The following is a 13,909-nucleotide window of genomic DNA, read 5'->3' as shown; positions in this document are numbered from 1 at the left end:
TCTCTTTGAATCCAAATGATGCAGCCGCTATAGTAGAACCTGTGACATGTATGCAGTTCAAAGACGGCTGCTTAATCCTGCATAATCAAATTTCAGATCAGCTATAAACTGGGTCAACGTTCATACGTTACCCATCCAGAGAGAATGGTTGGTTAGATGACCGGTATCTGTGTCTCAATCCTCCACTAGAAGACGGTCATTCCAGCAAGCAGGGAGAGACTAGTGTTCATGAAGCTGCAGGTATCTAGTGCTGCACTCAAATACCAAAGTGCCCGCTGATAGGGTACAGAATCGTGCTGTTCAGAGTGATGTCACTTCGCACAAAGTAATGAATGGCTGTCGTTTTAAAGAGATTCAAAGAGACTGCATGCATATACAATCAATCACCAGTGCAATTTTATGGAATTAAGACTCTTGCCTCTGATAGACTGGATATCTCCAGTTTTTTGACAGGAGACTATCTTATTAGTTGTGGAAAGCTTTTTTTTTTTTCGTTGTTGATTCAATAATTTTTATTTTTTCTAATTTTTAAGTTTTGAACTAGCGCATGTCTTTGTTTTGGTCCCAACATTTTCTCTTTCCATTTAATATTCATTCACTGCAGTGAATTGTGTGTGTGTGGGTAATGCATGCATGTTAATTATAGATGGTTTAAAAAGGGTTAAAGGACTTACAAGGCCAAAATATAAAAAAAAAAAGTTAAAAGGTTAAGTACCTGCATCTCTTTATAAAACACGGAGTACGCCATCCGTGCCCTCCGTGTCGTTCGCCGGGTCCTTGCCACTCAATAGCCCACCCGGCCGGTCACGACCGCACGGCCTGGGTCGGGCTCTCCTGCCTCTGCCAATATGGGCGCCGGAGCTGGCCGCGGCTGCTCAGTCCGCACAGCCACGGCCGGCTCCGGTGGCCATATTGGCAGAGGCAGGAGACCCCGACCCGTGCCGTGGGGTCGTGACCGGCTGGTGGGGCTATTGAGCGGCAGGGACCCGGTGGAACGACACGGAGGGCGCGGATGGCGTCCTCCGTGTCTTTTAAAGAGATGCAGGTACTTAACTTTTTTAACTTTTTTTTTATATTTTGGCCTCGTAAGTTAAGGACCCAGGAGACACATGTTGCTTGTTGTTTTAACAATAAAGAAGTTTTAATATTTTGCAAATAGCGCTGTGGATTAAATTTTACTATAAGCATTGGTAACAGTACCCCCTGTGATGACATGCGGTCATGTCCTCATAGGGGGTGCTGTTACCAACAGGATGGACTCCTGGGACAGGAAGAAGATAGAGGCTGCGTGCGTGCAGGGATCGTGAAAGGTGAGTTGTAATTATGCTATGCCCACTCTCACCGCCACTGCGCCCCCCCCCCCCCTCCTGCCACTCAATACGGCGCCTTGGGCAATTGCACTTTATGCACCCCCCTAGAAACGGGTTTGGTAGTTACCAACAAGTCAGTGCATCCAAGGCTGAATATTAATCAACTTAAAATAAACATCCCGGCGTGGCCAAGATGGCTTGCTGAACAGACGCGTGTTCTAGGAGCTCCGCTGCCCAGCTCACTGAATCCACATTCATCCGTCTTTCCAATCCCACAAAACTGCCTCTTCTGATCAGCACACACTGCCTCTACCATCCTGGAGTCGTGGTACAATCCTCCTTATCCACCTCCGGCCGGGAAAGAATACACAGACTCTGATCAACAGACTACCCTTGCAGGCCCCTCGCGCCCGCAGAGACTCCCAAAGCGCTTCGCTCCGTACGGAGATATGGGGAATAAGAAGCGGGATAAAAAAGATAAGGCGGAGGATGGAATACCGGCTGATAAAACCATGACGAATTCACAGACTCCGAAGCCTCCGCAGAAGGACCCCTCTTCGGAGGATCCGAGCGCTGCAGCAGACCACGTGGAGGAAACTGCTCTACTCCCTACCACTGCGGAATTAATGGAGGCCATAAAAACGTGTCAATCGGCTCTCACTACTAAAATTGACTATATAGAAACCCAAGTTTGGTCTCCTTCACCAGGATGTATCGGACCTACGCGACCGCACTAGGGATCTGGAACGGAGAGTGTCAGACACGGAAGATAGGGTTAACGCTCATGATGCGGCTATACCAGATATGAAACAGCGGCTATCCCAGCTGGAGAACAGAGTGGTAGACGCGGAGAACTGCAATCGACTTAACAACCTGAGGTTGCTGGGCCTCCCGGAGGGCTCGGAGGGAAAAGATGCCTCACTCTATATGGAAGACCTACTTAAACAACTGCTGCAGATGGAGACCTTTTCGCCATACTTTACTATAGAGAGGGCCCACCGTATCCCGACAAAACCAGGACCTCCAGGCAAGTACCCGAGACCCTTAATTTTCCGCCTCCTCAATTTCAAAGACCGCGATGCCATTCTTGCGGCTGCCAGGAAAATAGAAAACCTCCAACTGGGAAACAACTGGCTCATGATTTTCCCGGATTACACCACTGAGACCCAGAAACTACGCTATTCGTTCCACAGTGTCAAGGCCAAACTGAGGGAGAAGAAGATTGTTTACTCCATGCTTTTTCCAGCAAAGTTACGGATCCAGGATGGAGACAACACCATATTCTTTGATACTCCAGGAGAGGTGACACGCTGGCTGGAAAGACGTCCTGCTGATCCATGATGGGATAAGTAGATCTCTTTGTTACAGTTCTTTTAGCCCAGACAGAATATAAGGTTATTTGATTGTTCTCACACACTGAGGAGGGATTTTTCCCCGTGTGTTTTTCCATCTTATAGTCAAGCCCTGCCCTGTTGGATCCGAACAATAAACAGCTCTCTGCTATAATCCATGGGCTGATAGGCGGACTGGCCTCATATGCTATCCACGTTCTCAGGGCACGTTAAATTACACTATGTTTAATAAGACTGTTACTGTTATATTGTTCGGTCGATTTGATCGCAATGTGTTTGGCCCACTGAAATGCAATATAGGCGCCTGAACTTAATTTTGGCGCGTGGAGTTCCCGCTCTTTGCTGGGTAACGACTACAGCACTGCTGCTAACTTGAAGTAATATGGCGGCCATACAGAGCTGGCACAGAGGACCATGCGCTGGTGCAAGAAGAGCGTTCTTAGACATGCACTAACCCTCGGATCATAATGAGAACTCTCGATTTATGGGCACTTAATTTTTTACGCTTTTTGAACCGAACTCATTAATATGTTCTTTTCACATTAGACTGACAAGGCACTGTTGTTTGTAGTTGAATAGAAAATATAGCCTTCTAGCATAAGCAAGCTACACTGCATGGATCAACAGTATATTAGCATTGGTACCCTCCGGGTTTCTTTTCCCTAAGTTATACTGCTGTGACTCTGCATTACTATATCTTTTATGACACTTGGTTTAGGATAAAATGTGTGTGGGGAACAGTATGATTGCAGAATGTCTATTATTAGGTGCTCATCATTATAACCTTTACATGTTCGGGGCTTGAAGGGTATCCACCACATACTTTGCCTTTGAAATCCCTCCGCAAATATACTAACGGAGGCTCTCTACGCTACGTACCATTAATGTGCTTGATCTAAGTGAATGTGTATATTTGGGTTCCGCTGGCAGCCTTAGAGCTGGTATTCTTAAACTTCTCTAGAACACTCTCCCTCCCCCCTCTCCCCTCATCACCCCCCCCCCCCCCCCCCGCCCCCGTCATGTGTTATAGCATAGCATTTACTTGTACTGTGTATATATGATACTCTCACTATGTGAACAAATAGCCAACAGGATCAACAGGAGCATGGGTTTAAACCTATCCTACTCTTTAAATAACTCTGTACGGCTAAATTGCAAGATAACGATAGTTGCATTTTGATTCGTGGGCTCCCTGTGAAACTGATATACAAAAGGAGGGGTTGGCTTGCAAATACCCAATTTGAATTACTGGCTGTAACTCCATTTGCTGCCACTAGATGGCGGTATAGCACCACAAACTGAAAGCTACAAAGGTCTAACAGAGCGTGTCTGCTGATAACCCCTAGCCTGTATACTGTGTTGGATGCAGTTGCAAGCCTTTCTACAGCACAATCCATTATTCTCATGTAAGCTATATACTTGGGGGTCGTTGCTGACTTTCTCTGTATGGGGAAACACCTCCCACCCCTTTTATTCTCTCTTTTCACAAAAAAAAAAAAATATATATATATATATATATATATATATATATATATATATATATATATATATATATATATATATATATATATATATATATATATGATGGTACACGATTCACCTATATCAACAACAGATACAGCAGGGTAGGCAACACAACTGCGTCTTCTTTCTGGTCCTGTATATACGAATCCTAATCTATGCAGGAGGCCTTCTCCTGTAGAGTTGGGCCGAACCTCCGATTTTAGGTTCGCGAACCTGGTTCGCGAACTTCCGCGGAAGGTTCGGTTCGCGCAATAGACTTCAATGGGGATGCGAACTTTGAAAAAAAAAAATAATTATGCTGGCCACAAAAGTGATGGAAAAGATGTTTCAAGGGGTCTAACACCTGGAGGGGGGCATGGCGGAGTGGGATACATGCCAAAAGTCCCCGGGAAAAATCTGGATTTGACGCAAAGCAGCGTTTTAAGGGCAGAAATCACATTGAATGCTAAATGACAGGCCTAAAGTGCTTTCAAACATCTTGCATGTGTATACATCAATCAGGTAGTGTAATTAAGGTACTGCTTCATACTGACACACCAAACTCACCGTGTAACGCAGCGCAAACAGCTGTTTGTGTAGTGACGGCCGTGCTGGACTGGTGCGCACCATGGCGAGAGTGCAGGTTTTGGTGGCTTTACAGCCCATATGGTCGCCTGGCTGATGTAGCTGAATGACAGAACAGTGACTGTCCAGCTGATCAAATTTGGTCTGACCACAATGAGGCAACGACCTTATTATCGTGGGTGTGCCCCCCGAGACACTCATCTAGGCGCCGGTCATTGCTTCATTGTGATACGCAAGCCCCTTCACCACGGCAAGGTAATGATCACGAAGGGGAATGGCCGCATGTACATGCCTTTTCTTTTGTTGTTGCAGCTGCCCGCAGTGCAGCCAGAAAAATTAGGCAGTCATGTACACGCACCAGAAAAATTATTACAGCGGCCGCTGCTAGCAGCGGCCTAAAAAATTCAGCAATCCGCCTGGAGTCCCGGACCCTGTTGGTGGTGGCGGAGAAGGTAGTCAAGCGGCCTGCAGGCAGACATGCTGTGTGGAGGGACTGGGAGCGACTTAGTCTTCTTGGGGCAGGCCAGGCAGCCAGTCACACGGCGTGCAGGCAGAGATGCTGTGTGTGCGGGGACTGACTTAGTCTTGGGGCGGGCAGCAGCCCTCCGGGATCCATGCCTCATTCATTTTGATAAAGGTGAGGTACTTAACACTTTTGTGACTTAGGCGACTTCTCTTCTCTGTGACAATGCCTCCAGCTGCGCTGAAGGTCCTTTCTGACAGGACGCTTGCGGCAGGGCAGGAGAGAAGTTGGATGGCAAATTGGGACAGTTCTGGCCACAGGTCAAGCCTGCGCACCCAGTAGTTCAAGGGTTCCTCATCGCTGTTCACAGCAGTGTCTACATCCACACTTAAGGCCAGGTAGTCGGCTACCTGCCGTTCCAGGCGTTGGTGGAGGGTGGATCCGGAAGGGCTACGGCGAGGCGTTGGACTAAAGAACGTCCGCATGTCCGACATCACCATGAGATCGCTGGAGCGTCCTGTCTTTGACTGCGTGGACACGGGAGGAGGATTAGTGGCAGTGGTACCTTGCTGGCGTTGTGCCGTCACATCACCCTTAAAGGCATTGTAAAGCATAGTTGACAGCTGGTTCTGCATGTGCTGCATCCTTTCCACCTTCCGGTGAGTTGGTAACAGGTCCGCCACTTTGTGCCTGTACCGAGGGTCTAGTAGTGTGGCCACCCAGTACAGCTCATTCCCCTTGAGGTTTTTTATACGGGGGTCCCTCAACAGGCAGGACAGCATAAAAGACGACATCTGCACAAAGTCGGATCCAGTACCCTCCATCTCCTCTTGCTCTTCCTCAGTGACGTCAGGTAAGTCAACCTCCTCCCCCCAGCCGTGAACAATACCACGGGAAGGTTGAGCAGCACAAGCCCCTTGCGATGCCTGCTGAGGTTGTTCTCCTGCCGCTGTCCCCTCCTCCTCCTCCTCCCCCAAAGAAACACCTTGCTCATCATCCTCTGAGTCTGACTCGTCTTCTGCACACGACTTCTCTTCTTCCTCCTCCTCCCCCCTCTGTGCTGCCGCAGGTGTTGAGGAAACAGCTGGGTCTGATGAAAATTGGTCCCATGCCTGTTCCTGCCGTAACGGTTCCTGGTCACGCTCATTCACAGCTTCATCCGCCACTCTACGCACAGCACGCTCCAAGAAGTAAGCGTAGGGAATTAAGTCGCTGATGGTGCCCTCACTGCGGCTCACCAGGTTGGTCACCTCCTCAAACGGCCGCATGAGCCTGCTAAACAGAACAGGTATACAGTGGCGGGTTCACAGAACAGGTATGCAGTGGCAGGTTCACTGAACACAACAGGTATGCAGTGGCGGGTTCACTGAACAGGTATACAGTGGCGGGTCCACTGAACAGAACAGGTATGCAGTGGCGGGTTCACTAAACGGAACAGGTATGCAGTGGCGGGTTTACTAAACAGAACAGGTATACAGTGGCGGGTTCACTAAACAGAACCGGTATACAGTGGTGGGTTCACTAAACAGAACAGGTATACAGTGGCGGGTTCACAGAACAGGTATGCAGTGGCAGGTTCACTGAACACAACAGGTATGCAGTGGCGGGTTCACTGAACAGGTATACAGTGGCGGGTCCACTGAACAGAACAGGTATGCAGTGGCGGGTTCACTAAACAGAACAGGTATACAGTGCCGGGTTCACTAAACAGAACAGGTATACAGTGGCGGGTTCACTAAACAGAACAGGTATACAGTGGCGGGTTCACAGAACAGGCATGCAGTGGCAGGTTCACTGAACACAACAGGTATGCAGTGGCGGGTTCACTGAACAGGTATACAGTGGCGGGTCCACTGAACAGAACAGGTATGCAGTGGCGGGTTCACTAAACAGAACAGGTATACAGTGGCGGGTTCACTAAACAGAACAGGTATACAGTGGCGGGTTCACAGAACAGGTATGCAGTGGCAGGTTCACTGAACACAACAGGTATGCAGTGGCGGGTTCACTGAACAGGTATACAGTGGCGGGTCCACTGAACAGAACAGGTATGCAGTGGCGGGTTCACTGAACAGGTATACAGTGGCGGGTCCACTGAACAGAACAGGTATGCAGTGGTGGGTTCACAGAACAGGCATGCAGTGGTGGGTTCACAGCACAGGTATGCAGTGGTGGGTTCACTGAACAGGTATACAGTGGCGGGTCCACTGAACAGAACAGGTATGCAGTGGCGGGTTCACTGAACAGGTATGCAGTGGTGGGTTCACAGAACAGGTATGCAGTGGTGGGTTCACAGCACAGGTATGCAGTGGTGGGTTCAATGAACAGGTATACAGTGGCGGGTCCACTGAACAGAACAGGTATGCAGTGGCAGGTTCACTGAACAGGTATGCAGTGGTGGGTTCACAGCACAGGTATGCAGTGGTGGGTTCACAGCACAGGTATGCAGTGGTGGGTTCACAGCACAGGTATGCAGTGGTGGGTTCACAGCACAGGTATGCAGTGGTGGGTTCACAGCACAGGTATGCAGTGGTGGGTTCACAGCACAGGTATGCAGTGGTGGGTTCACAGAACCGGTATGCAGCCAGACAGGAACAAGTTAAGCCTAACTAATCTTTCCCTGAGAGACAGTCTGCAGCAGCTCGCCCTACTCTCACTAACGCAGGCAGCACACGAGTGACCGTAATGGCCGCCGCTGCCTGCCTTATATAAGGGGGGGTGGGGCTCCAGGGGCTAGTGTAGCCTAATTGGCTACACTGGGCCTGCTGACTGTGATGTAGAGGGTCAAAGTTGACCCTCCATGTGCATTATGGGGCGAACCGAACTTCCGCAAAGGTTCGCCTGCGGGACGCGAACGCGAACCACTGAAGTTCGCATGGAACCGTTCGCAGGCGAACCGTTCGGCCCAACTCTATTCTCCTATCCCTCTTTCCCTATCCCTAAAAACATCTACTATAAGTAAATTGGGAAACAGTTATATATACCAGGTATATGTGTCTACTTCCACTATGTGGAACTATTACCACTGAAACAAATAAGTGAACAATCCTAGAATGCTTACAGCTCACACTTACCTAAATGCTGTTAACTAGAATGTGGGGAGAAGACGGGGGCTGATTGGCAGTGTCCCAGACTAATTGGCTACTGCAGGCAAAGCTACCTCCTATATATTGGTAGTGCTATAGCACTGCGCTTTAAACCTGCCTGATTATAGTGGGTGAAGACACTCAAGGGACCCTCAACCCTTCTATTAGCATGTCTTAAATACTGACTACCCTGCGAAGCCATCTTGAGGGGCCATGGGACTGGGATCTGCCGCCAGCCCCTATCTTTGGGCGGTTTGACTCTTAGTCCTCATGTGACATACAGTAATAGGGGGAAAATGTTCTCTGTATATTCCCACTAGTTACATCCTGCAGAGAGGCATAAGGTTGCTCCCAGAGATCCATAGAAATACACTGCGATAGGGGCACGGAGTCATATAATGATTTATACTACCTAGATGCAAGTATAATATGGTCTTGATGTAGGTTGATGTGACAGACCCCTCCCCCCTTCTTTGTCTGTACTCACAATCACTCTAGCGAGAGAGACTCACTTCTATGGTGTGACTTACTCATTGCTCCTGCCCCTCCCCCCCCCCACCCTCTCCATAATGCTCTCCCAAACATTATATATGACTGCTCAGCGGTCCCTGAGTTAGGCAACCAATGTGAAGACTGCAAAACCTGCGCATCCGTGCCTGACGGATGATATACTGTGTAACCACTATTTTTTACAGGTTCCGAACACACTAAGTTTAACCCTCAGTCAGTAGTAACTGAGTGAAGCTGGGCAGCGGCCTCTTGGTCACGTAGACCACTGCCCCTACTGAGTGTTTTTTTCTTTTCTTCTCCTCTTCCCCTTCCCCCAGACCAGGCTGTAACCTGGGGTAGGTTTAAGTTTTAGACACAAGCCAGTCCTAATTTTGGGCTGTAGGTTCTTTGTTTTATAAAGACAAGTTCAGGGTTTAGGGTTGTAAGACGTCCCGAGGTTCATGTTACACTCGCAGGATGTAGGGTGGGGGGTTTTGGGGTTTGGGGAATATGTTCTGTACTTACAATGGTCATGTATGTACTGTTTTTCTGCAACTTCCTTCTTTCTTTCTTCTTCTGTCTGCCTCCGGCTCGGGTTCCTTCATGCCCGTTTTGGTTAATGCTAATAGGACTCTGTCACGATGGGAAATCTCCCTGATATTACAAAGCACTGCTATGCATTTTTTACCTAATCTCAATGTCGTCTGTTAATATTCTTTCCTGGAATGTGAGAGGTCTAGGCTCCAAATTTAAGCGTACACTAGTCACTAACTTTATCAAACACCATGCACCCCACATCTGTTGTCTCCAAGAAACACATCTTGTGGGAGGGAAGATTTTAGCACTCAAAAAACCGTGGGTGGCTCATGCATATCATGCAACATACTCATCATACTCTAGGGGTGTCGCAATACTTATTAGAAAAAAATCTACCCTTCTGCCTACACGAAATTAAAACAGATCCGGGTGGCAGATATATCATCTTACGAGCCACTGTCAATCAGGAAGAGTTAATCCTAGCAAACGTTTACTTACCTCCTCCGGCTGATATTGCTATACTAGACAAAATCATCTCCATCATCGCACAGATGCCTTCCCAGAAATTTATACTGTGCGGGGATTTTAACCTTGTGCATGACCCAAATTCTGACCATCTTAAACTCAACAATAGAGATACGCTGGAATTTAGCAAATGGTTGGAGGCATACTTCCTGGTGGATCTATGGAAATGGAAACATCCTACTACAAGAGCATTTTCTTGTCATTCCGCCTCCTATGGTTCCCTCTCTAGAATAGATATGGCCTTAGCTTCCCAGGCTACCCTCCCACTAATTAAAGCTTCTCAATTTCTAGCTAGAGGGATTTCCGACCATGCTCCTTTGGAGCTAAACTTATTATTAGGACCAAAACCAAAGGACAGAGTTTGGAGATTATCCAAGCAATGGATTGTTGATCCCACAATAGATGATATTATAAAACGCCAAATTAAATTATACTGGGAGGTAAACTTAGATTCTACTTCTCAGCAATGGGTGTGGGATGCGAGCAAAGCTGTTATAAGGGGGCAATATATGGGGGCTATTGAATTTGCCAGAGATCAAACTAAAGCATATGTACAATGGAAGGAGAAAGCTGCTACGGATCTAGAATTAGATTACACTATCACAAAAAATGCTGATACATACACTCAATGGCAGCTAGCCCTATCACAGCTCGAACTGTACCGGGTAGACTCCACAAAAAAGAGTCTCCTTGAACAAAAACAAAAGATATTTGAACAAGGAGATAGAACTGGGAAGCTATTAGCCTGGCTATCTAAAGATGCTCAGCTCAATGCCACTATACCCCGGCTGCTGGACGAAACCCACAATTTCACTGCTGACCCCGGGGAAATTAATGAGATTTTCTTTCGCTTTTACTCTAATCTATACACCAGTAAGGTTAAAAAGAGTGACGCTGATCTGGTGCAATACCTGACAGATATTAATCTGCCGACCCTGCCTCTAGAAGACAGGGAGACACTCGATGCCCGAATAACGGTCAATGAAATAATAGATGCGATTGCAGATATGCAGACAGGTAAGACCCCGGGCTTAGATGGGCTCCCAGCCGAATTTTATAAACAGTACTCCACACTATTAGCCCCCAAATTGAAAAACACCTTCCAACAGTCCTTTGACAGTGGCTCTCTCCCTCCTTCTATGTCAGAGGCTTTAATAATTGTGCTCCCCAAACCAGGCAAAGACCCCACAAGATGTGCTTCATACCGACCCATATCTCTCCTAAATACGGATGTTAAAATCCTTGCAAAAATACTGGCCACTAGATTAAACCTATGCATACGTAAGATAATACATTATGACCAATCAGGTTTTATGCCTGGTAAAGGCACGGATATCAACCTATGTAGGCTGCTAACCAACATTGCTGCCTCGCACATAAACACTGGACAACGGGTGGTGGCCTCATTAGATGCCGAAAAGGCATTCGATTCAGTGGAATGGAAGTACCTTTGGGCTACCATGAATAAATTTGGGTTTGGAATTAATTTTATAAAGTGGGTTCAGATGCTTTATGACTCCCCCAGGGCTAAAATTCGTACAGGAAATGTAATCTCGTAGTTTTTTGATGTAGAGAGAGGCACTAGACAGGGGTGCCCATTGTCGCCTAGCTTATTCGCAATAGCGATGGAGCCAATGGCTGCTCGCATTCGCCAATCCCCTTCAGTGAAAGGATTATTGTTAGGAAATTTACACGAAAAAATATCTTTATATGCGGACGATGTCCTTCTGTATCTTAACAATCCTCTTTCCTCACTTGACTCAGACCTTTTTGAGGAATTTGGGACGATGTCGGGAATCAGGATCAATTGGAATAAATCAATATTGTTCCCCTTAGATGACATATCCCTATTGTCGGCTTCCGTGACTTCTCCTCTCATGGTGGTCAACCAATTTAAATATCTAGGTATTCAGATAACTAAAGACATCCACAAATATCGGGTACTCAATGTAGACCCCATTATACAGCAACTTGAGAATAAATGCAACACTTGGAATAGGCTTCCACTTAATTTGATAGGCAGGATAAACCTGCTCAAGATGATCTTCCTACCCAAATTTAGTTATGTGTTTAGACAGTGCCCAGTGTGGCTCCCAACCTCATTATTTAAACGTATAGATAAAATAATTGTATCCTTCATATGGGCAGGTAAACAACCACAACTTGCTTTGGACCTTCTACAGCTTCCCAAATGCAGGGGAGGTCTTGCACTTCCACATTTCCAAAAATATTTCTGGGCTTCAGTGCTCGTTACTGTACGTTGGTGGTTTTCGCAAGATGAATCGAACCCGGCTGTGAATGTCGAGGCAGCGGTGTTGGGCTCTTACGAGCAACTCACTAATCTCCCGTATAGAGGACCCAAAACAAATCCCCAAACCACAGTGGCCATGTCAACAACCTGAAAGGCCTGGGTTGTGGCTAGAGCCAATATTATTAAACCTAACACTATCTCTCCTTTTACGCCGCTATGGGGAAACTCAAACCTAAAACATTTCACCACTATCCCCGATCCAGTTGTTTGGGCGAAATCAGGGGAGAACTGGGACCTTTTGGCCTGGAGGGAAAAAACAAACTAGAGGCCCGGTTTCACAGTAGCCCCAGCCCAAATGACGTCACACGCGCCCCAAGTGCTATATACCGGTAGTCATGTGGGTCGTCAATGCAGCAAGGATACTGGAGGGACAGCATGACAGGTAAAGTATAAATGCACAGGCACATTCAACTACTTTCCACCCAAAACAAGTCAAATTGTTGATTGGGCATGCTTGTGGTGGCTAGTGTTGGGCGAACACCTGGATGTTCGGGTTCGGGCCGAACAGGCCAAACATGGGCCAGATGTTCGGCATGTTCGGCCCGAACCCCGAACTCAATGCAAGTCAATGGGGACCCGAACATGCCGCAATACGGCCCCCCTATGGGGTCGCAGGCATAAGGGGGAGCATGCCCCGATCGCGGGGGGGGGGTCGGAAATTCCCCCCACCCCCTCCGCTAGCGCTCCCCCCTCTGCCCGCTTCCCCATAAAAAAGTTGGCGTAAAGTTAAATATTGCCGGTGGTGGCTGCTGCAGTGGCTGGCTGGCAGTGGTGTGAGTGAGAACTAGGAGGAGTCCGAGTATGACGCGTTGAGGCCGGGCAGCGGGCGGTTCAGCGGTAGTACCCTTGTGGTACTTCCGCCCTTTCTCTGACCTCACGTCCTCTACGTGATGACGCATACGAGGGTACGCGTGATGCGTACCCTCGTATGCGTCATCACGTAGAGGACGTGAGTCATACTCGGACTCCTCCTCCTCATTCACACCACTGCCAGCCAGCCACCACCGGTAATATTTAACTTTACGCCAACTTTTTTATGGGGAAGCGGGCAAAGGGGGGAGCGCTAGCGGAGGGGGTGGGGGGAATTTCCGACCCCCCCCGCGATCGGGGCATGCTCCCCCCTTATGCCTGCAACCCCATAGGGGGCCGTATTCGGCCGAACAGGGCGCTGTTCGGCCGAACAGGGGCCCTGTTTGGCCCGGCATTGAGTAGTTCGGGCGAACCCGAATGGTTTGGCCGAACACCATCAGGTGTTCGACCGAACTCGAACATCACCCGAACAGGGTGATGTTCTGCAGAACCTGAACAGTGGCGAACACTGTTCGCCCAACACTAGTGGTGGCACAGATTTTCATCCGATTGGATAATAATTATCAAAGCGGTTGGTGGATCAGCAAGCCCTAAATCATTAAGTGAGAGGCAGCCTGGGGGGAAATCTCCCCCCTTCCCCCTGGCCAGTCCTCCCCTGGGCGAAATACGGTATCAAGAATTTGTCCCATATCCAACACGACAATACTCTAAGCACGTTTCAGGAGCTAAAGGTGCAGTACAACCTTCCTAACAAACACCTGTTCAGATATTTGCAACTACGACATGCCCATAGATCACAATTTGGCTCTAGACCCCCGGACCTGACCACCGATAGACTAGAACAACTACTCATGACTAAAGATCTCCCCAAGACTCTATCTGCTATCTACATCGAACTTATTAACTGCAACCATCCAACTTAACAAAGGCTTCCAAAA

Source organism: Hyperolius riggenbachi, chromosome 5, assembly GCF_040937935.1.
Source record: "Hyperolius riggenbachi isolate aHypRig1 chromosome 5, aHypRig1.pri, whole genome shotgun sequence".
Taxonomy (NCBI): Eukaryota; Metazoa; Chordata; class Amphibia; order Anura; family Hyperoliidae; genus Hyperolius; species Hyperolius riggenbachi.
Note: the sequence above shows the minus strand (reverse complement) of the source record.